Source organism: Sorex araneus, chromosome X, assembly GCF_027595985.1.
Source record: "Sorex araneus isolate mSorAra2 chromosome X, mSorAra2.pri, whole genome shotgun sequence".
In the NCBI taxonomy this organism is placed as follows: Eukaryota; Metazoa; Chordata; class Mammalia; order Eulipotyphla; family Soricidae; genus Sorex; species Sorex araneus.
The window spans coordinates 257,655,774-257,679,536 of record NC_073313.1 but is presented as its reverse complement, the minus strand read 5'-3'; positions in this window follow the sequence as shown (position 1 = coordinate 257,679,536).

The window sequence follows — 23,763 nt, the reverse complement described above, 5'->3', positions numbered from 1 at the left end:
GGCTTGGGATGGAAACATCCCAAATTTGGTGGTAGGAAGGTATAATGGTGGCGGGATTGGTCTAAATATTAGCTGTAATCAAATATGTGAACCACCTTATTAAACAAAAATTTTTTTAAAAATAAAGAAAGAATTTGTTGATATCAAAGACTGGTATCCGATTTGTTGCTAAGAGTTTGGCTGAGAACGTATTGAACCTGTACATCAAGTTGGGAAGAAATAACATCCTGATAGTATTGAGTGTCCCTGTCGATGAGCATGGGTTCTCTGTTCATTTATTTAGTTCTTCAATTTTGTTTATCAAAGCTTGGTAGTGTTCCTCATAGCTACTTATTCAAAATAACAAAATTAGATTTATACTTTTTAGTTATAAAAAGTATAAATTTTATACTTCCTGATGGTGGTGGGAAGGTGTTTGAGTTTCTCAATATTTAATGTGATGTTAGCTATAGAGGTATTTTGTAGATAGTTGATAAAATCATTCTCTGTTTCTCATTTATTGACCATTTTTTCCCATGAAATGGTGTTGGTTTTTTCAATTTTTTTTCTGGGCTTATTGATAAGATCCTGTCACTTTTCTTTTTCAGTTTATTGAGATAATTTTTTAAATGCTTAGTCATAATGTTGAGTTTTGTTACAAAAATTCTATTTGTTTCTGATATGGAATTATTTTTATAGTCTTGGATAGCACCTACAGTTTTGTCCTTTTCTTTGCATAATTTTTCTTCAGGCATATCCAGATCTCTCTGAACCTGAGTTCAAAGGCATTTTGCTCTTCATGCCACTGCTGGTTTTGTGGTGGCCTGACTGTGACAGTAATCAACTTATTTTTTCCCAATAATTTTCCCAACAGTTTCATTGGACCTTTGCATGTTCTAGAAAATATAATGACTATCTCTGTAGATTTACTTGCTGTTTTCATTGATATCATGGAGTGATGTTTAGTCAAAGATCCACAAAAGGGACAAAACCATAAATATGTAGTAACAAACTGTTTGATATTGTTGTTAACAAAAAAAATACATCTAAGGAGGTGATTAGTAGGTAATTTACTCTTCAGCAGTAACATTTCATTATCATGCTTATATTCTTAAGAGAGTACTTTAAAAACATATTCTTCAGGGGCTGGAGTGGGTAGGGCATTTGCATTGCACTTGGTCAATCCAGTGTTGATCCCTGGCACCTCATATGGTCCCCTGAGCACTGCTAGCAGTAATTTATGAGTGCAGAGTCAGGAGTGATCCCAGAGCATCACAGGGTGTGGCTTTCCCAAAATACTCCAGAGAAATAGAAAGATGAATATGAAATAAACCATTTGTTTTGCTTTTTTTTTTTTTTTTGAGTCACACAGGGGTTACTCCTGGCTCATGCACTTGAATTACTCCTGGTGATGCCTGAGAGAACCATATGGGATACTGGGAATCAAACCTGGGTCGGCCCCGTGCAAGGCAAACGTCCTACCCCATGTGTTATTGCTCCAGCCCCATTTGTTTGCTATTGTCCCTATTTGTTTTTTCCAAGATGCTGATATGGGCTCGAAGATGTGCAAAGAGCTACTTTCCCCTTGTTAATATTATCATTCATGAGCGGAAGTTATTTTGTCTATGAGATTTGAAGGTTAGGTATATGATGTATTCAATGGCACACTTACTTAGCCCCTAGAGCAGAAATCCTGGTTAGAATACAAGAAATCCTGGTTCAATACAAGTTATTCTTGGAATACAAGAATACAAGCTATGAAATACAGCATTTTAAAAAATGTTGGGATTACTGGTTGATTTCAAAATAATTTCAATAACCTTTTTTCATATTGAACAAAACATGATTTCTCACTGAAAAACCAAAATCTGCTTGTTATGCTAATGTGATCTTTACAAAAGCCATCTATGGTTTTCTGCTAAAGTCTTTTAAAAGTCTTAAGATTTGGTCAATGAAAAGTCAAGCTCATAATCTAACTTTCTGCAGTTCTCCATTTCAAAAAAAGATTTCTTAAGGGGGCAGGAGAAACCTAGAGGAGATATATTTTGGCATTAGATGCACAGCAGAAGTATCATCGCAGAAAAGAGGTTTTAAAAAATAAGGTGGTGGGCGACAAGACAATAGTACAGCTGGTAGGGTGCTAGAAGCTAGCCTTGCACTTGAATGATCAGAGTTCTGTCCCTAGCACCCCATGTGGTTCCCTGAGCCCACCAGCTATGATTCCTGAGCACAGAGCCAGGAGTTAGCTCTGAGCACTGCCAGATGTGGGGCTCCCCAAACAAAACCAAAATAACCATCGTTGACTGCTAAGTTTTACTAATTCATTCATTAATGAGTACTAGGATTGGGGGAGGGCAAAGAACATATCTATTAAAATACTATTAAATTTTACTGGAGTGATAGCACAGCGGATAGGGCGTTTGCCTTGCACATGGCCAACCCAAATCTGATTCCTCCATCCCGAAAGCTACCGAGAGCATCCCACCTGCACGGCAGAGCCTAGCAAACTACTCCTGGAGTATTCGATGTGCCAAAAACAGCAACAACAAGTCTCACAATGGAGACGTTACTGGTGTCCGCTGGAGCAAATCGATGAGCAATGGGATGACAGTGCTACAGTGCTGCTATTAAATTAGGTTCCGGAGGTTGGCCCATCTCCCAAGTTGTCATACCCACCAACCTTGCTCTACCGATTCCTGACTCAATCTCCCAGGAGATGCACATGAGAGCAGCTGAAATTTATGGAATTACCAGTGCCCATGGGAAAAAACCTCTGGGGCACCCTCAGGAGGTGGGCAGGCTGAATACCCACCCAGCACAAGATCTGGCAGCCACACCAAGATCCCAAGTCCATGGTTTTACAAATGTTCTCTGCAGAGACACCAGGTTGAGAATAATTTCACATATTCATGCTCAGGTTGAGGACTCAGGTGCTTTCCAGAGTTGGGGCGGGTAGCCTCCCCACAAACCCCCATACTTCCGGAAACTGGAGCAGTCACGCCCACTGACCACAGCCTCTGCCATGGTGGCTCCTTGGCCCAGGCATTGGAATTTCAAGTCTGGACCACCAGATGGCAAATGCACTTGTGCAGTGCCTTCTAATTCCTCCATACTGAAATTCTAGCAGGAGCACCACATTAGGCGGGAAAATAACATAGAAGCCGAGTAAACTCAGCTAACTAAACAATAACACCGAATGCTCAACTAGCAACAAACAGCTTAATAAATTCTTAGATAAGGACTTAACCCAGTGATCCGATATAGCAACTTTCACATAAATAGATTTTTTAAATACTTATTGCTTTTTAATATTGGAGCTTTGTTATCTAATCCATTTTAATGTTAGAATACGCATCAACAGTTGTGCACTTTTCTACAGTAAAATTATTTTTTAATTAAATATTAAATAGTAGTATGTCTGATATTTCCTTTATAGCTTCGTATTTTATAATAATCAACAGTAGGATAGAATAAAAAGTTCTATTTCTTCCCAGAAAAAAAATGATCTATTTCTTCCCAGAAATGTTTCTATTTTTTTAGAAATAAAAAGTTCTAATATTTTTCCCAGAAATTCCTCCTCTTGTGATATTATTATTTTCTAAAATCTCATGTGTTATAAGTTCAATAATATCCTGGTATGTCAAAGTTTCTAGTAAGTTGGAAATCCTAGATAGAGAAATGGTACCTGGACAAAATACTCTCCTGTCAGAAGGCAGCATTGATTGAGCCTGCCTTGCTCTCACTGAGGACTGTGCTACCATAGCTAGACAATTTTCTCCATTTTTCAAGCCAGTTAACTGGAGACAACATTCTTTCAGTGGTAAGATAGCAAAGATTTAATCTGCATCTTTCAGTTTTTCCACCGGTCATAAATTTTAAAGATGTTTGTTAATTTGTTAATCACTGTATCACTGTCATCCTGTTGCTCATCGATTTGTTCGAGCAGGCACCAGTAACGTCTCTTATTGAGAGACTTATTGTTATTGTTTTTGGCATATCCAATATGCACGGGTAGCTTTCTAGGCTCTGCCGCGCGGGCTCGATACTCTTGGTAGCTTGCTGGGCTCTCCAGAGGAATTGAACTTGGGTCAGCCGCGTGAAAGGCGAATGCCCAACCGCTGTGTTATTATGCATCAATATCTTAAAAATCACTTCAGTTCATAATTATCAATAGAAAACAATACTACCCCCTAAGGGAACTATTATTTAGTTTGGGTAAGTAAAAATTTTAAAACTTTTTAATGTATAAAACGCATATATTCATGCAGTACAAAGCAGACAGTGTATCTGTGGTGTTAAAATTTCTTAGTGGGAAGATGTGTCAAAAATTATTTTAAATATCTCCTAAGAGAACAATAAGGGGGGAAAGAGAGTTGCATTCAGAGTGACTAATTGAATGTATCTGCCTTTGTACTGCTCAGTAATATACATCTGCATATACCGCAATTATTAATCTTATTGGAGTAACCTAAATTTTCTTTGCATCATACCCTGCTAGCTTGTGACAGCAGTAGATCAAAATAGCTTCTGTAAATGTATATAATTATGAGTTGACTTCAGCATACTTTAATAGCTCCATTTTAAACTAAAATCTCTGAAATATCATTTAAAACTCATTTGGAAAAGATCATTTATGCAATACTATAAATACTAAGTAATAATTCTTATATGTCTGTGCTGTCAGAGACTGATGACTTATTGAACAGGTATTTTTTATTTGACAACTACTTTGTGTTATCTATAGATGTATAGAAATAAATTATTTTCACCTCAACTTCCTCTATGTTCCTATGAAAAATAAAATACATTTTAAAACATTACTTATATGGTTATCAATATTATAAAAAATTTTATTATCTCCAAAAATAATACTTAAAAAGCTATTTCTCTCTTCCTTGAACACACCCTGCAATGCTCAGGGCTTGTTTCTGTCTCTGCACTTAGGCATCCATTCCTGCAGTGCTCAGGGGAACATATGGGGTACTGGGGTTTGAACCTACATCGTGGTGTGCAAGGCAACACCTTACCCACTGAACTATTTTTTGAGATCCTAAAAAAGCTATTCATTTATTTATTTATTTATTTATTTATTCATTTATTTTTTGCTTTTTAGGTCACACCCGGCAATGCACAGGGGTTACTCCTGGCTCTGCACTCAGGAATTACCCCTGGCGCTACTCAGGAGACCATATGGGATGCTGGGAATCGAACCCGGGTCAGCCGTGTGCAAGGCAAACGCCCTACCCGCTGTGCTATTGCTCCAGTCCCAAAAGCTCTTTATTTTTTTAAAAAGTACTTAAATGCTTTATATGGGAGGGTATATCTTGGAGGGTCTAAGAATCTATATGTAAAAATGGCCAACAAACACATCCAAAAATGTTCATAACTGATTATCAGAGAGCACAAAACAAAACAATGAGGTATCACCTCATACCACTGAGAGTCTAAATGAAAAATACCAGAAACAATAAATGCTAGGGGAATGTTGTGAGAAGGAACTCACTCAATGCTGGTAGGACTTGTAGTTCAGCCATTTTGGAAAAAGATATGGAGACTTCTCAAAACATTGCATATAGAATTTGCATATGACACAGCAATTCAGGTCCTGGGCATCTTCCCCAAACCACACAAACATTAATTCCAAAAGACATGTGCATACCTATGTTCACTGCAGCACCTTCTACAGTAGCCCAAATCTGGAGACAACCCAAGTGCCGAACAACTGATGAGTAGATAAAGAAATTGTGATACACAGACACAATGGATTACTGTTAAGCTATGAGAAACGTTGAAATTTTGAATTTTGCTGCAACTTGAACAGAATTGAGGGTGTCATGCTAAATGATGTGAGTCAGAAAGTAAAAGATAACTACTAGATGATCTTGCTTATACATGGAATATAAAGTAACAAAGAAAGAGATTAGACCATCCGCAATGTAAACCAACTCCGATACCATGATAAACAATCAGTACAACTTGGAATTGAGGTGGCGAGGGGAGGGGAGAAAGGGAAGAAACTAGGAAATAATAGTAGAGGAATCTTGAAACATGGTAGAGGGATTGATGCCATAGCTCTGCAACTGTAAAACAACTACTTTAATGGCATTATAAACTATGACATCACAGCAAAAATAAATTAATGAAAATCGATTTGATGAAAAAATTTAGTTCTATCTAAAGGATGCAATGGCTTGGGGAGAGGATAGAAAGACAAAAGGAATAAAACACATGAAGATTTTGTGCAGAAAATGATGTTGGTTATATGTTTGAACAAAAGAATTTACGAGGTTAGAGATAAAGGGAAATGGGCATGAGGAAGATTGATGTTATATAAGGGGAAAGATGATGCCTTTCCCCTTATGGGTCAGTATTATAAATAATTTTGTGAAATATCCAGACACAAATGGGAAGCAATTTTAGACATTTAAGTAAGAAGGTGAATGACTGTGACATGTAAATGGGTGTATTCTAATCCTAGTGTGGAATGTTTAGCAAAAGCTCAGTAGGGTGGTTAGAGTAGAAATAAAATGATATTTAGAAGCTGCTGATTGATTCGGTATTAGAAGCGAGGAAGGAAAATGGCTGTAAGAGACTTGTTTTGTGCCAATTTCAGGTGGATAATGAATCCCTGCCTGAGATGAATCTGGCCAAAAAAAAAGGAAAGCCACGTCCAAGTGCTGAAGGATCAGCATAAAGAGAGAATCAGAAGCCAATTCTGAACACAGTGAACTTGAGGTGCAGTGAGATAATTTGGTGGAGTTTAGTTGACTTCTGGACTTAGAAAGGAGATCTGAGCTGGAACAAAAATTATACACGCAAAAGTGTGTAGTTGGATATTGGACTGCTAAGCATGAGACAACTTTGAAAAGAATATCAGGAAGATGTTAGGGACCCACAATGAACCTTGTGTTATTCTAACAGTGAAAGTCCAGTCAAAGAGATTGAGGTGGGCAAAGAAGATATTTACTAGACTTTCAAAAGTATTGTTTCAAAAGGGAAGGGAATATTTCAAGATGGTGGGAGTCAGTTGGGTAGAATGTATTGAAGATTCAAAATAATGTGAGAAAGCAGTAATAGTCCTTGGTACTCTGGCTTTCTCTCACTTAAAACTATTCAGGTAATCACTGGGGCTGGAATAATAGTACAGTGGGTGTGGTGCAGGCACTTGGTAAACCAAGGTTCAATCTCCAGCATCCCATCTGGTCCCCTGAGCACTACCAGAAACTATCCTCAAAGGCAGAGTGAAGAGTAACCCCTGAGCATCGCTGGGTGTGGTTCAAAGGAAAAAACCTACTCAGGTAGTCAGTAAATGAGAGTAAAGTATGTGGGAATATAGAAGGCAAGGTATTAAAAAGAGTGAGCACAGACAACTCAACAAGGGAGAGTAGAAAAATGAATGACTAATGGAGAAAGAAGTAGGATTGAGGACAAAATATCACTCTAAAGGAAAGACTAGAAAAGAGCCAGGTGAGACCAAACCTGGAGAACTGACCTGCATGAAATTACTCTGATCTACAAAATAAGTAATTAAGGGTGATGGCAAAAATGCACTCTATCTATAGGCTTGATTCCAAGAATTGTAGAAAGTTCCCAGGTAGAATATTTCCATTCATACAAATGTACAGTCCAAGTCAAAAACATTCCTCAACTTTCTGCTAACTAGCCTTTAAAATGATGTGTGTTCCCCTTGGACAATCTAAACAGACAGCTAACAGATATTTTCCCTCTATTTTCATCCCAGCCAACCCAGCAAGTTTTCTCTTTCTCCTTCTCTCTTATAAAAATGAAGAAAGGGTCATTTGCTGCCTAATAAAAACATAAATAGGCGCTATCATTCTGGTATCTCCAGAGGTACAAAACCCTAACATAAATTCTTGGTAGGGAAGGTTAATGTCTTATCCAAAGCTCATATATTAGTTTTGCTCCTTTTGGCTCAGGGACAAGTTCAATGCCAAGAAAATCTCATGTCCTTTACAAAGAGTAAAAAGCATAAATGTGACCCCAACAAGGATAGAATTGACAATTTGTTGTTGCCCCTGTCTTGACTCTACTTATATGCCAAGAATTAGATCATTCCTTAATTGGAGATTACAATTCCTCTAGGGATTAGTTCAATAGAAATATCAGAGGTGGGTGGGGAAGATTTTCCTCACACTTTACCTAAGAAGAGAAGAAATATTAAATAGTTTCACATTTCATGTCTGGAGGGCAGAGAGCTCAAAGGCTTAAAGGTCAATAATACTTCTAGGAGTGCCAGACTTTATATTCTCTAGTTTTTCCCCCCTCTACCCTCTTCAGAAGGGATTCCTTGTCCATTTTCCACCAAGGCAGACCAAATAATATTAAGATTTGAATCACATCCCATGGGTGTTCAGAGGTCTGTGTCATTAACATATTTGCCCTTTCTCTCCCATCCCGGAAAGATGATATTGTTTCAAGAATGTGTAGAGTTTAGGGGCCAGAGTGATAGCACCGTGGGGACGGCATTGCGTGGCCATTGCATGGGGCTGATTGAGGTTTCATCGCCAGCATCCCATATGGTTCCCTGAGTACCACAAGGAGGAATTCCTGAGTACAGAGCCAGGAATAACCCTAGAAAATTGCCGGGTGTGACTCAAAAAGCCAAAAAAAAGTGTCGTGTTTAACATAATAAAAACCATAGTGTTAGTCTTAAATAACACACATTATATTTATAGTTGTAGAGTAGTCACAGATATCAAGACATAATATTTAATGTGATGATTGCAAAATATTTTGTATTCAGACTAACACAGAGTTAGGGCTTTCTAAATAGTAATGCTAAGAAGACAAACAATTGGGTAAGATATCCAGGGTGGAGCAAGAATGTTGTAGAAACTTTATTAAGTATAGAATTATTTCACCATCCCACAGCAATCTTTTATATCTTAGCCTTGAATTAGGATCCAGCACTAAATTTCACAATGGCTCTGCATATTTTCAAAAGGAAATTTTATTTGTGCCCAAGTACCATTCATTCCAGGAACAAAGTGTAATATGAGTGATAAATAAACGGCATATGAAATTTCAGTTTTTCTAGTAGCCAGACACTCAAAATGTGGGTTATATTGATCTTAGTACATTTTTAACTGTACATTTTTAACCCAATATTCAGTGGGCCATTGAACAGGGGAGAGGAAGGAACACTGGCTTCCCTATAGTTTAAAATCCTCATGTAAACTTTGAGTCCCCCAAAACTTAGCTACTAATAGCCTATGATTGATTGGAAGCCTTACCAATAACATAAGTTGACTAGCACATATTTTATCTGCTATATGTGTAATACACTGTAATCTTATAATTAAGCTTGCTAGAGGAAAGAAAATGTTACTAGGAGGAAGAGGAGAAAAAGGAAGGGTTGAAAAAATTCCATGTATAGGATAGGAATGTAGCTCATATGTATCAGACAATGTGACTCAGTCCCCAGAAACACCCAAAAAAAGTCTCTTGTGAAAGTAATTAGGAGAATTCTTTTTTAAAAACGACGGAATTCCCTATAACCCAGCTATTTCACTACTAGTCACTTAACAAAAGGATATGAAAACAGTCACCAAAAAAGATCTTTACAACCTTATTCTCCTAACGGTCTTATTCTCAGTAGCCAAAACATAGAGTCAACCTAAATATTCAATGACAGATGATTGGATAAAGAAGTTGTGATCTACATACTCAAAGAAATTCTACCCTGCCACTTCAAAGGGGTAAAGTATGCTCTCTTGGGCAAAAATGGATAGATCTTGAGGCAATTATAACAGTGAAATAAATCAGGAAGTGAAAGACAGTTCCCAGATGGATTCACTCATCTATGCACTATTAGTTACAAAAGCAAAGAACTACCTCCTGCACTCTACAACTATGGTGGTTACAGAGTGGGGTGGGAGGAATGAGGAGAAAAATACTCTTTTGGGGGTTAGGATGGTACTGCATCTTTGTAGTGGTAGTGGTGACAATTACACACATATAGAAGTGTTAAACTAGGCCATGAAGTTCCATAATATTGTGCACCAATGATAAATCAGTGAAAATAAGTTTTTATTAGCATGCAAATAGATCCATGCAATTCAAAACCACATAATTCAAGAGTCAACTGTATTAAAACATTCTGACTTAAATATATAATTAACATGCAACCAGTACTAACAAATTATTTGCATCCTTTTATTCACGACTAAGTATGAAAAATTTGGTGTGAATTATACTTACACCTCAGTTTTGAAGAACTAAATTAAAATGATTGAAATAAGTCAGAAGGAGATAGACATATAATGTCTGTATTCATTTGTGGGATATAAAAAACAAAGGATGAGACTAACACCCAAGGAGAGTAAAAACAAGGGTCAGAAGGATTGGCCCCTGCTTGGAAGCCTGCCTCAAGAGCTGGGGGAAGAGCAGTTGGGATAGAGAAGGGACCATTGTGACAATGATGGTTAGAAGGGATGGCTCTGGATGGAAGATGTGTGCTGTACGTTGTAAAGGACCAAACATGATGACCTCTCAGTATGTGTATTGCAAATCGTAAGTCTCAAAAGTAGAAAGAGAGAGACCAAGAAGAAAAGTGCTTGCCACGGAGCCAGGCCAGAAGGTTGGAGGATTGATGGCAGGAGACATACTGGGGAGATTAGTGGTGGGAAATGTACACTGGTGGAGGGATGGGTGTTGGAACAGTGTCTGACTGAAACTCGATTGTGAAAGCTTTGTAGCTATATCTCATGGTGAGTCAATAAAAAAAAAATTAATGCTTAATAGTCAGTCTCACAGCAGAGCCTGGAAAGCTCCCCGTGGCGTATTCGATATGCCAAAACAGTAACAATAACTGGTCTCATTCTCCTGACCCTGAAAGAGCCTCCAATTGTTGGGGAAAATGAGTAAGGAGAGGGTACTAAAATCTCAGGGCTGGGACAAATGGAGACGTTATTGGCACCCGCTCAAGCAAATCGATGAACAACGAGATGACAGTGATACAGTGATAGAGTGATAATAGTCACATATAACTCATGGTTCTTTTATTCAATTGTGCAGGTTTTATGCTTTACACACATAATCTCACTAAATACTCCTCTCAATCAAGGGTAGTTACTGTTACTTCCCTCATTTTGCAGAAGCAGAAACTGAGCATACAAACAAGGCTAAGTCCATTAGATTAAGGCTCAGCCTGAAATTCTTGTTTCTGAACCACTGTGCCCTGTGCCTCCCAGCTTGCTTGGAGGTATCACTGTAGCACTGTAGCACTGTTGTCCGTTGTTGTCTGTTGTTCATCGATTTGCTTGACCAGGCACCAGTAACGTGAGACTTGCTGTTACTGTTTTTGGCATATCGAATACGCCACGGGGAGATTGCCAGGCTCTGCCGTGCGGGCGGGGAACTCTCAGTAGCTTGCTGGGTTCTCTGAGAGGGACAGAGGAATTGAAACCAGGTCAGCCAAGTGCAAGGCTAACGCCCTGCCCGCTGTACTATCGCTCCAGTCTGGATTCTTAAACTTATAAAGACAAAACAACAACAACAGCAACAACCCCGGAAGACCTGAGAAAGTCGTTGCAATTTCTCCCCAGTCTCTTCCTAACTTCCTCTGATTTCTGACCATTTGTGACCTCTCTTGGTGTGCAGCACATCACCCTGACCCCTGCCTCTGTCATCACAGAAGCTTCTTCTTTCTGTACGTGTGTATTTGTGATTCACCCTCTCTTCTCTCTTTTGAGAGAACCAGTCATTCTGGACTCGAAGCCCACCCTAATTCAATACGACCTCACTGTAACTAATTGCATAGGCCAAGATGCCTTTTCCAAAAACCTCACAAATGTTGAAGTTCTAGGTGGGCATGAGCTTTGGGGAATGGGAACAACTTGGCCTTGTACAGGAATGATTTTGCATCGGATCCTTTGCCCTTTGCTGTGTACTAGGGATATAATGGTGAGTAAGATGTTCGTGGTTTCTGACCTCGAATAGCCAGTAATCACAGAGACATGCGACAAACATTGATCAACTTATGACAGAGAAGCTTTTCTCGATGAAGCTGTGTAAACAGAGTTGAGAGGGAGGAAGGGGAATTTGACTCGTCCTTCAGGCAGTAACCTCCTTGATAGCTAGAATTAGAATCTACTGACTTTTGGATCTTTTGTGCCTGGGATGTGATTGATGATCAGAGACTGGGTGCTGAATGAAAACTACTTCTCATTCGAGAAATGTAGAAAGAACAAGGCAAGATGACCAGCATATTATTTTGAGATCATGTACGTTGTTGAAGAAATGGTTACTTATGATCTCTAGAGAAAGCTGAAACCAAGTCAAATTTCATAAACGAATATTTCTCTGCTGCTGCATTTCTCTTTATCTACATTTCAGCATCTCTCTCTTGTACCATTTCTGATTGTTCTTACACTCCGTTTGTACATATTCATTGAAAATAGTTGTATCTTTCATTATGCTAGATGATAATAAAATCAAATAGGCATGATTTAACCTGCTTTCTCCTTGATGAATTTTATTATGTATTCTTAGATATTTATACTTTCAATGTATATTAGTTTTTATTTTGCATGTCCAAGTGTGAATACTGACCAAATTAGGAGCTAGAAGAAAATCGGGCTAGTTCAATGATCGAGAATCTTGACTTTTTTCGGGGGGGGGGGAGGATAAGAGAGTGACCCACCCAGAAATACCCAGGTCTTGCTCCTCAGAGATCACTCCTTGAGCCGTACAGGGTGCTAGGGATCAAATATGGGTTGGCAAGGTCACCGCTTGCAATCCTACCCACTGTACTATTGCTCCAGAATCTTAATTTTTGTCTAGGAGGCAGAAGGAACAAAGTGAAGTTAGGGTTCTCACAGCAGAGGAAGGATAGTTTCCCTTATCTGGGAAAGAGGGATATTTTGTACTTCTGTGGTTGCCTGGTGTCCTTGTTTTTGTCTATGCTCAGACATGATGAAAGAATGCTCTTATTTGGGTCTGACTCCATCAGATCATGGTGTGACCTCATCTGATGTTGAAACTCTTTGAAATTGTTTGTTTTTAAGGAACACTGTGGGTTGTTACCAGCTGTCAGTTGTTAGAGCTCTCATCTGGTTTTCAACACACAGACATCTTGCCCCAACTGCTCTTTCCCTCCCATGCTATTTGGGAGCCATCTTTATTGGGCTCTAAAATATCCCTCCAGCCTTGACGCTCTGTGTGTGGAAGTGTGCAATCTCTTTTGCCACGTATTTTCACTTTGTCAAATGGTAACATATATTATATACACTATACAATGTTCTTTATAACATTTTTTTCTCTCATTGATCAACCTACAGACTGTGACATATCAATATACAGATATCTCTGCATTCATTTTAATTGCTATTATTTATGTGATTTTGGGGGCCATTCCTGGCTGCACTCAGGGCTTACTTCCAGTTTTGTGCACAGGCATCACTCCTGGAAGGCTTGAGGGAACATATGGAGTGTGGAATCAAAACTGGGTTGACCACATACAAGAGAAGTTCCTAAACCACTATACTACCTCTCTGCCTGTATTCATTTTTAGAGCTGCATACTACTCCCTTGTCTAGATTTATCATAGTTATTAGAGAATTTTAGCATCTTAAAAAATAAGATCTGTGCCCCTAAAATTATGGTGTGTGGATGGAGGATTATTGGCAAAATGCAAAGCTTGCATTTGAAAGCATTTGTTATATAGGGCAGAATCCAGAAAAATGTGATCGACACTGATGAACTGGATCCTATTCTTGAGTTCACCAGTAATTTCTTTTTCTCCAGTGGAAGTCATTTAAGATTTATTGAAATACTTAGAAGAAAACATGATCTAGTTGAAAGGTCAGAGAGAGGTTTGGTACTGTCAGTAAAGTAGCCATAACTCTTCTTACACTTCAGATAGACTGCCAATATACCCACAATTTTCTTGACAAGTAGCCAATATTCTCCAAGTCTCCTTTATAGCATCTGTAAAAATAAGTAGTTGAAAAATATCTGAAATATCAGTCAAATTTTATCCAAATTTTGAGCTCATTCTCTGATTGAAAATCAGGGGTTTGCAAGTAGATGTTTAACAACACACTTAAGGAAAAAGTTGCTAATTTGTAACTACCATGGTGTAAAAATCACCACAAAGGTCAATTTTAAGATACTAACATTTTAATAGATAGCTAGCAAAATTGTTGAAAATTTTATATTTGGCCTTGGAGCTACTACATGTACTTGCAGCACACAACTGGAAAAACTTTCTAAAATGAAATGTACTGATATTCAAACACTGGCTCTCCTCCAATGGAAAGTCTATATTAAAAACTTAAATTCTATCACACATGGGTTAAAAAAGTAAAATAAAACCAAAGAGCACTTTCAAAGAGGATGCCGGAAGCTTTCGAGAGATGTGGAATAAAAGGGATGTTAAGTAACAGTCACTCACTTGAACAATATTTACTGCAAAAGTTTGCTCTATTGTGTAAAAGTTTATTAAATTTGTAACTATTTAATCCAACACTCTTTTTTCAGTCAACAAGACTCTTTATTATTTATGCTCAAGTTAGTTACTAATCCAGAAACACATCATTTATTTGTGATTTTTTAATTTTAGTTTTTTATTAAATGACAGTGATATAAACATTTACAAAGTTGTTCATGATTGGATTTAAATCATATAATAATCCAAGATCTGTTCTTCCACCAGTGTACTTTTCCCACCACCAATGGTCCCAATTCCCCTCATGCCCCATGCCTGCCTCTATGGCAGGCACTTTTCCTCTCTCTCTCTCTCTCTCTCTCTGTGTGTCTCTCTCTCCCTCTCTCTCCCGCTCTCCCGCTCTCTCTTGTCTCCTTTTGGGCCTTGTGGTTTGCAAACAGATAATGAAAGGATATCTAAAACATTCCCCTACATACTTTCAACACTGAATTGCTGTCCAAAATGATCATTTCCAACTATCATTGTCATGTTGAACCCTTGTCTGTCCTAATATGCCCTCCACTGCCTCCCCCATCTCTTGTGGCAAGCTTTCAACTATTGACAAATCCTCATGGACCCTGTTTATGCTGGCCTTGAATATTAGTCTCATAATGTATATACACATATATAATGTATATTATGTATAATATGTAATGGTATATGATACGTATTATATAATCATATATATGATAATATATAGCCTGGCAAGCTACCCATGGCGTATTCAATATGCCAAAAACAGTAACAATAGGTCTCATTCCCCTGACCCTGAATAAACCTCCAGTTGTTGGGAAAGACAAGTAAGAAGAGACTGTTAAACTCTCAGGGCTGAGTGTAATAGAAACATTACTGGTACCCGCTTGAGTAAACCAATCAACAACGGGATGACAGTGATACTGATACAGTGATATATGTAATTATATATATATATGTATATATATGTCCCACAAATGAATGCAGTCATTCTATACCCTCTGCTTCTGACTCATTTCACCCAGCATGATACACTCCATGTCCATCTATTTATAAAAAAATTTCAGGACTTCATTTTTCCCAATGGCTGCATAGTATTCCATTGTGTAGATGTACCATTGTTTCCTTATCCAGTCATCTATTCTTGTGAATTCGGAGTGTTTCCAGATTCTGGCTACTGTGAATAGAGCTGCAATGAACATCAAAGTGCTGATGATGTTTCTGCTTGTGTTCTTTGGGCGCCCCGGGTATATTTCCAGAAGTGGTATTGCTGGGTTAAATGGAAGCTCAATTTTGTTTTGTTTTTTTTTTTTTTTGAGGAAGTCCATATTGTTTTCCAAAAAAGGCTGAACCAGTCAGCGTTCTCACCAACAATGAAGGAAAGTTCCTTTCTTCCTGTATCCACGCCAGCACTGATTGCTCTTGTTCTTTTGGATGTGTGCCAGTCTCTGTGGTGTAAGATGATATCTCATTGCTGTTTTGATTTGCATCTCCCTGATGATTAGTGATGAAGAGCATTTTTTCATGTGCCTCTTTTCCATTTGAATTTCTTCTTTAAGGAAGTTCTGTTCATTTCCTCTATCCATTTTTAATGGGGTTGGATGTTTTTTCTTGTAAAGTTCTACCAGTATCTTATATAATTTTGATATTAGCCCTTTATCAAATGGGTATTGGGTAAATAATTTTCCATTTCCATGGACTATCTTTGTATCTTGGTCACTATTTCTTTTGAGTTGCAGAAACTTCTTAATTTCATGTAGTCACTTTTGTTTATCTTTGTTTCCATTTGCTTGGTTGATGGTATTTCATCTTTAAAGTTGCTTTTAACTTCAATGTTGTGGAGAGTTTTGCCTACATTTTCTTCTATGTAACTTATGGATTCAGATCTGATGTTTAGATTTTTAATCTATTATGACCTGACTTTCGTGCATGGCATTAGAGCTCTTAGTTCATTTTTTTTTACGTGTAGCTGCCCAGTTTTCCCCGTACCACTTGTTGAAAATGCTTTCCTTGCTCCACTTTATACTTCTTGATACCTTATCAAAGATTAAATGATTATACATTAAATATACATTAAATATATATGATCATTTAAACATAAATCTTTGGTCATTAATATAATCATATATTAAATGATCATATTTGAGGGTGTGTGTCAGGTTATTTAGCTCTATTTCATTGGTCTGCAGTCTGTTTTTGTTTCTACACCATGCTGCTTTAATTACTCACACTTTGTAGTACAATTTGAAGTTGGGGAAGGTGATGCCTCCCACCTTTTCCCCAAGGATTGCTTTGGCTATTCATGGGGTATTATTGTTCTATATCAATTTCAGGAGTGTTTGATCTATTTCTTTGAAAAAGGTCATGGGTATGCTTATAGGGACCACATTGAATCTATCTAATGCTTTGGGGGAATATTTTCATTTTGATTATGTTCATTCTCTCAATCCATAAGCAATGGAAGAGGTGTGTCTTCATTTCTTCCTGTACTCTTTTATTTTTTGGAGTAGCATTTTGTAGTTTTCTTTATACAGAAAACTACCTCTTTAGTTAGCCTAATTCCCAGTTACTTGATTTTCTGAGAAACAATTGTGAATGAAGTTTTCTTAATCTTTTTCTTCTTTTCCATTATTTGTGTGTAGGAAATCCATGAACTTCTGGGTATTGATTTTGTAACCTGCCACTCTAGTATATAAATCTATTATTTCTAGGAGCTTTATGGCAGAGTCTTTAAGATTCTGTATAGAATCATGTCATCTACAAATAGTAATAGCTTTATTTCTTCCTTTCTATCTGGATGACCTTAATATCTTTTTCTTGCCTAACTGCTATGGCAAGTATTTCCAGTACTATATTGAACAGAAGTGATGAGGAAAGACAACCTTATCTTGTGTCTGATCTTTGAAGGAAGACTTTTAGTTTTTCCTTATTGAGGATAATACTTGCTGTGGGCTTGTGGTAGATGGCTTTGACTATGTTGAGGAGTTTCTTCAACTCCCATTTTGCTGAGAGTTTTTCTCATGAATGGGTACTGTTAATCCAGAGCCAAATAACCTGACAACTTAACCATAGTTGCACATCATAATCAGTTTTTGAAAATTACTGTCAATTAGGGCTTAGAAATTACCTTGTTTTGAAAGAGTTCCAGATGATCTAATGTACCTGTAGAGATAATGGTTAGCCAGTTTTCAGATACTTGGTTGTAGGTCTTCTGACAGTTCTGTCTCTTTTGAGATAAAGCACACTTATTCCGATACGTACCCACAAATAGGAGTTAATTCAGTCAAACTCATTTAAATTAGGGGTAAAATTGTTAAGATTATATAAGTATGGGTAATACAATAGATCAATCTGTAAAACAAATGCAGAAAATCTCTGCATTTTGTTGCTCAAAATTAAAACCCACTACAAGAAAGTGAAATGAACTTATACTCTAAAGTATATTTTTTTCTGTGTGAGATTTAAGTTAGATTTGTTTTAAAGAAAGGTCATCTCTCTCTCTCTTTTTTTTGCTGGCCTTGAGATGAAACAGCCCTTCCCTAACACACAGGAAATTAATTACCCTGGAGAACCAGGTGCAACCAGTTGTCATGGTGACAAAAGCTCTACATGTCGAATTTCTCAGGATGGTCTCTATTTCATGAAACCTTATTCTTTTCAATAAAGGACATTAATACAAATGCAAATAGAAGTGTGACTTGGTTACCTGTGTGTGCACTCATACATTAGCGGAAAAAAATGACCGCTTTTGTCTTCGTTAAGAAAAAACTAAGGCTAAGTAACGTTTGAACGAATTGGTGAAAAAAGATACAGATGCAAATCTTTCAAAAATTTGGTTGGAAAAAAGTGGAGAGACCAAGTTTCCTGATCCTTTGGGACTTAAAAGATGATACTGCTCAGCTTAATATAAGTGAAAGCTAAACCAAGATGGGAGACACAAGGGTTGTCCAAGATTTTGTTACATAGCTGATCCAAATTCATTTCAACTCTGAGTTCCACATGGCGCTACATCTCTAGAAGTTAACTGAAGCATTGGTTATTGAGTAAGCAAAGTGGCGACATCATTCTTCCAACTCATGTTTTGAATTTTTGAGTTATTCCCCATCACTGGAGTTTAGTCCGTGGCACTGTGCAGTGTCGGTAGTCATTAATGGAGAAAGTTGCAGGGAAACTCTAAGTGTAGTAACTATGTGTAGAAACTCTATGTGGGGTCTGTCAGTGCTATCTTTCCATTACTTATGGAACCTAAAATTTTTCAAGATAAAGTTTATTTGCAAGTCATTTGTTCTAATTAAAACAGTTTAATGAAACTCAAAGTACATGGAGTATGCTATATTGATTATATTAGACTGGCAATAAAAATAGTTTGGTAAAAAACTTAGTAATCTCTCTAGGATTTAATACTGAATTTCTAGCATACCCTAATGAATAAATCAAAACTATAATCTTTGGATTCTTTTTATTTCATATTTTATAATTTATAACTTTAGAAATGCCATAGCTTCCATTTCAAACTAGTCATCATGGAGATTAAATTAACTATCTTTGAAATACTAAATTTTTTAATATAAATATCTAATATTTTTATGTTGTGTATAATTGACTAGATTATACACATGTCAAATATACCCTTATTTTATTATTTTATTTTCTTATGACAATTTCCCTTGAATTGGAGTGATAACACAGCGTAGGGCATTTGCCTTGCACACAGCTGACCTCGATTGGATTCTTCCATCCCTCTAAGAGAGCCCAGAAAGCTACTAAGATTATTCCGCCTGCATGGCAGAGCTTGGCAAGCTAGCTGTGGTGTATTTGATATGCCAAAAACAGTAACAAAAGTCTCACAATGGAGACGTTACTGGTGCCCGCTCGAACAAATGGATGAACAACAGGATGACAGTGCTACAGTGACAGTGCAGTGCTAATTCCTCTTGATACATAAATTCTTTTTGTTTGTTTGGGGTCAAAACACATCAGTCCCCAGAACATATTCCTCTGTACTATTAGTCACTCTTGGTGAGTTTGCAGACTCATATGGTGCTAGAGACGGAATCTGACCTTCATGTAAAGGACGTAGTTAGACCACTGAACTATCTCTCTGGTTCTTCAATAAACTTATTTACACACTCAAAAAAATATGTTTCCCCCTCTTCCAATTTCTCAAGGCAATCAGTGCTTAAAGATAAATTTGTGCTTCAAAGAGTTTAGATATCTCTGAATCCTAATTTGGCATAGAAATTTGGGAGGGGTCAGCTACTCACCTTCCTTCCTAAATTTATTAACTAAGATTCAGTTTATAATTCATATTTGATACCAAATGACAAAATTGTGCTTAGAAAAACTCTAGATGCAGAATAATTGCTTAATGCACACTTATTAGAGAAAATGAATTAAATAGTTGTCTAATGCGTCTTCATTATCAGCTTTTGTTTTGAGTATTAGACATGGCCTATTTCTTGGAAACTTTACTCCTCCATGTCTGTTTATCACAGTTTCCTAACACAGGGCAATCCAACAGAGTTTATGACATATCACTATTCAGCAACAAATCACAGAACCAATTTGGCTTATGTCAAGCCGGAGTTTGGTTCCCTATGATTTTTGCGTTCTCCTACTTTTCTTTCTTTTGACCTGGACGCTAATACTAACTCCATAGAATTGAGTTAAATATAGCTTAGTGTTTGCAATACCTAATGCATATTAAACAATTGAGGTTTTTCATATGTATAGTAATTTAAAAATCGATAGAAGGCACTTCTGGTCAACATGGGAAAATAGAAATTGCATTTATCCTGCAATCTAAAACAATAAAAAAAATCGCTGAAAAAATAAATGCAAAGCAAAGAATTTGGATCACTTCTTAGAGTAGGAGAGGGGGTATGCAGCCTCCCCCAACCCCTCATACTTCCAGAAGCTATGGCAGCTACACCCATATCCTACAGTCATTGCCACGTAAACTCATTTGCCCAGCTCTGGATCTTGGACTTCCTGGAACACAGCAGCAGAGCACCTCCAGATTCCACAAAACTGACATCCCAGTAGGTCTCAGTAAACTCAGTAACGTCTCCATTCGCCCTAGCCCTGAGATTTTAGAAGCCTCTCTCTACTCATCATTCCCAACGATGCCACATTGGAGGCTCTTTCAGGGTCAGGGAAATGAGACCCAGCTTGCTACTGGTTTTGGCATATGAATACACCATGGGGCCCTTGCGAGGCTCTCCCATGTGGGCAGGAAATTCCTGGTAGTTTGCCAGGTTCTCCCAGAGGGAGAAGTAAGCTATAAGGTATTGCACTGCCTTGAAGCAGCTGCTCGAGACCGGGAGCTTGCTTTTAAGTCTCTGGATGCTGGCCGTTGATGGGATTCCGTGGTGCCGGGGACAGTTCCTGGGTGTGACTGCCTAGCTACTGGGAAATGGGAAATCTGGGAAGAGAAGGCCCAGTCCCTATCGGAGCAGGCTTGGAGGTCTCAGCCCCGGGTCACACACCTGGGTTTCTCTGCCGGTACTTTCATACGTGAGGCTTGTCAGAACGTGTGGAGAGGGGCCTTGAGCATGGCTGTGGCTGGGCTCCGGAGGTCTTCGGCCGCTGGAAACTCTGCTTGGTGCAGGGAGGGAAGCTGGAGCCCATCCCCTCCGAGGGGCTCTGGGGAAGACAGCCAGGCACGCAGGCAAGAGACTCTGCCCAGTAGGAGCATGCAAAATTAGATGGAAAATAAGAGAGACCAACTAAGTTTAATGAACAAAGAAGCCTCAGCTAGCAACACACAGCTTAGTAAACCCTCAGACGGGGACTTAATAACCCCATGGTGGGATATAATGATTTTCACAAATTTTCGTTTACTGGAATATTTTTTTGATAATTCCAATAGCCATGTTGTTGTAATATGCAATAGAAAATAAATTATTTTGTGCCTGCTAAGGAAGTAGGCTTGGGGGATGGGTGGGAAACTAGGAATAATGGTGAGTGAAGGTCACACTGGGGGAGGTGAGATAGTGTTAGGACATTGAATGTCCACACCAACTGTGTTATGAACAACTTTGTAAACCATGGTGTTTAAATAAAGAAAAAAAATGACCTTGGACATCAAACTGTGAGATAAAGTACTTGAGAAATAGGAAACCAGTTAGAGGAAACCTGTGATTACCCCACTTTACTGTTTTGAGAGAGACTTGAGTCGAAAATAAGCACAATCCAGAGGCCTACCTGCGTTGACCAATGTGAGACAGGATTCAGAGAGACAGTACATCAGTTTGCATGCTACTGACTTAGATTCTATTCCTGGCATCACATATGATCCCTTGTGGACACCCTATAGTGATTCCTGAGCACAAAGCCAGGAGTAAGCCCTGAGCACATTCAGCTCTGCCCCTCCCCCCAAATAAAAAGGAAAAAGAAGAAACAGACCTGAGATAGGAGACTGGGGAGGCCAAAGCAATTAGAGTTTGTTAGGCAGAGTATCAGAAAGGTTACTGGGAGTGGTTGGTACAGGAGAAGACTTTGGAGCACTGTGGATGGTGACCTAGGAATTCTCAATTAAGAAATTGTAGGATAACATTGGTTTGTCCTTTCTGCCTTGCCACAGGAAGCTTAGGTTTATTGGTTACTCCCATCACAGTGCTCCCACCTCTCTGTGTTTATTTGTAACATCTTTCTTTGTGCTTTGTTAACTTGTAAATATTGTTTTTCCCTTCTTCTTAAGTCCTTTGCATAGTTAATCCAGAGCTATGTCCTTTTTGTATGGACACAGGAAGATAGTTAATACTATCCTTTTGTAACTTGGGAGTTAATGGACTGTCAGTGATATTTACCCCATAGACATCTATTCTCTTGACTTAAGCTTCAGTTGCCCTAACTTCCTAGCACCCCCCAAAATAGGGCCTCGACGAAGGACTGGATGGACCCAGGGCAAGCGGTGAGCTATGTGCTACCCTGGCATCGAGATGGCCTTGGCCAAGGTGCCATAATGCTTAACTCTAAGTTCGGAGTATGGTCATGGGAAAATTCTGTCATGATCCAAAAAGTAATAACTAGGGGATGGAGTAATAGCACAGCGGGTAGGGCATTTGCCTTGCATGCGGCAAGCCAGGTTTGAATCCCAGTATCCCATATGGCCCCCTGAGCACCGCCAGGGGTAATTCCTGAGTGCATGAGCCAGGAGTGATCCCTGTGCATCGCCAGGTGTGACCCAAAAAGAAAAAAAAAGTAATAACTAGATTCGGAGGCTGCTAGGGTTAAGAATGATTAATCTGGCCTGAACACTATAGTCTGAGTCTGTGACAAGATGTTCCCAGGAGAGCTGCCCTATAAGCCTCAATGTATCTCTTACTGTGTCCATACAAATATGACCAATACTATGATGTTAATTAAGATGTTAATTTAGTTATTGGACTAAGGAGAAGAGGAATACCCCTACGCGGTGTTCCCTCCCCGCCCCCTTCAGCCTGATGGGCAGTCAGGAAGGGCTTTCTTATGTTGATTTTGCTACCAGACTGGGTGTAGCCTTGGCCCAGAGTGCTAGGTGTGGAGAGATGAGTTGGGGAGAGAGAAGAAAGTTGGAGGAGTTGGGAGAGAGCAGGGAGCAAGATGGAAAGCGGAGAGATGAGCAGCAGAGACAGGAGGAGATGGGAATGAGGACAGTGTGAGAAGAATGAGGGGCTCAGAGAGACTGGAACAGGCACGTGGGAGAATGGAATAAACAGCAACTGATCAATCAACCGGCTTGGCCCTCGTTTCCTCTTCCATCTGCCCCATGGCACAGGCCGCCCCTGCTGGGCAAGCGGCCCGAGACCACCCAACCCAGGCGGCAAGAGGGAGAGCCGTCAGGGACTCCCCTGGCTGCCCAGAGATTATACAAGGAATGATCAGAGCATGAATATGAGGAAATCACTTGAGGTCAGTAATGAACCACCAATAAGATAGTAAGAGAACATTGACTGTTTTCTGACAGCCAGGAATAGGAGTGTTAGGTAGAAATGCTCAGATGAGTTTGGTTGGTTCATTGGAATGACTTGGCTAAACTGGGCCCTCCATAGTAGGGGAAAATTAGAGCCAGTTTAGCCAAGGCTTTGGATCTACCTGACAGAACCAATAAACAAGATGTAAAATAAGTTCACTTGTATCACTTGTCATCCTGTTGTTTGTCAATTCATTTGAGCAAGTGACAGTAACGTCTCCATCCTCGCTGTCCCATGCTAGTGTAGCCCAATGGCATCTCCTCGCTCCAGGAACACGAAGAGCCTCAAACCGTTCATTCAGGGTCTTGACGAAGAAGTCTGACCAACTTGTAGGTGGGTGACCACGTGGTCTTTTGATCTCTCATGGAATCCAGTCGGTAATAGCTCTAGTCCAGCGGTCATCTC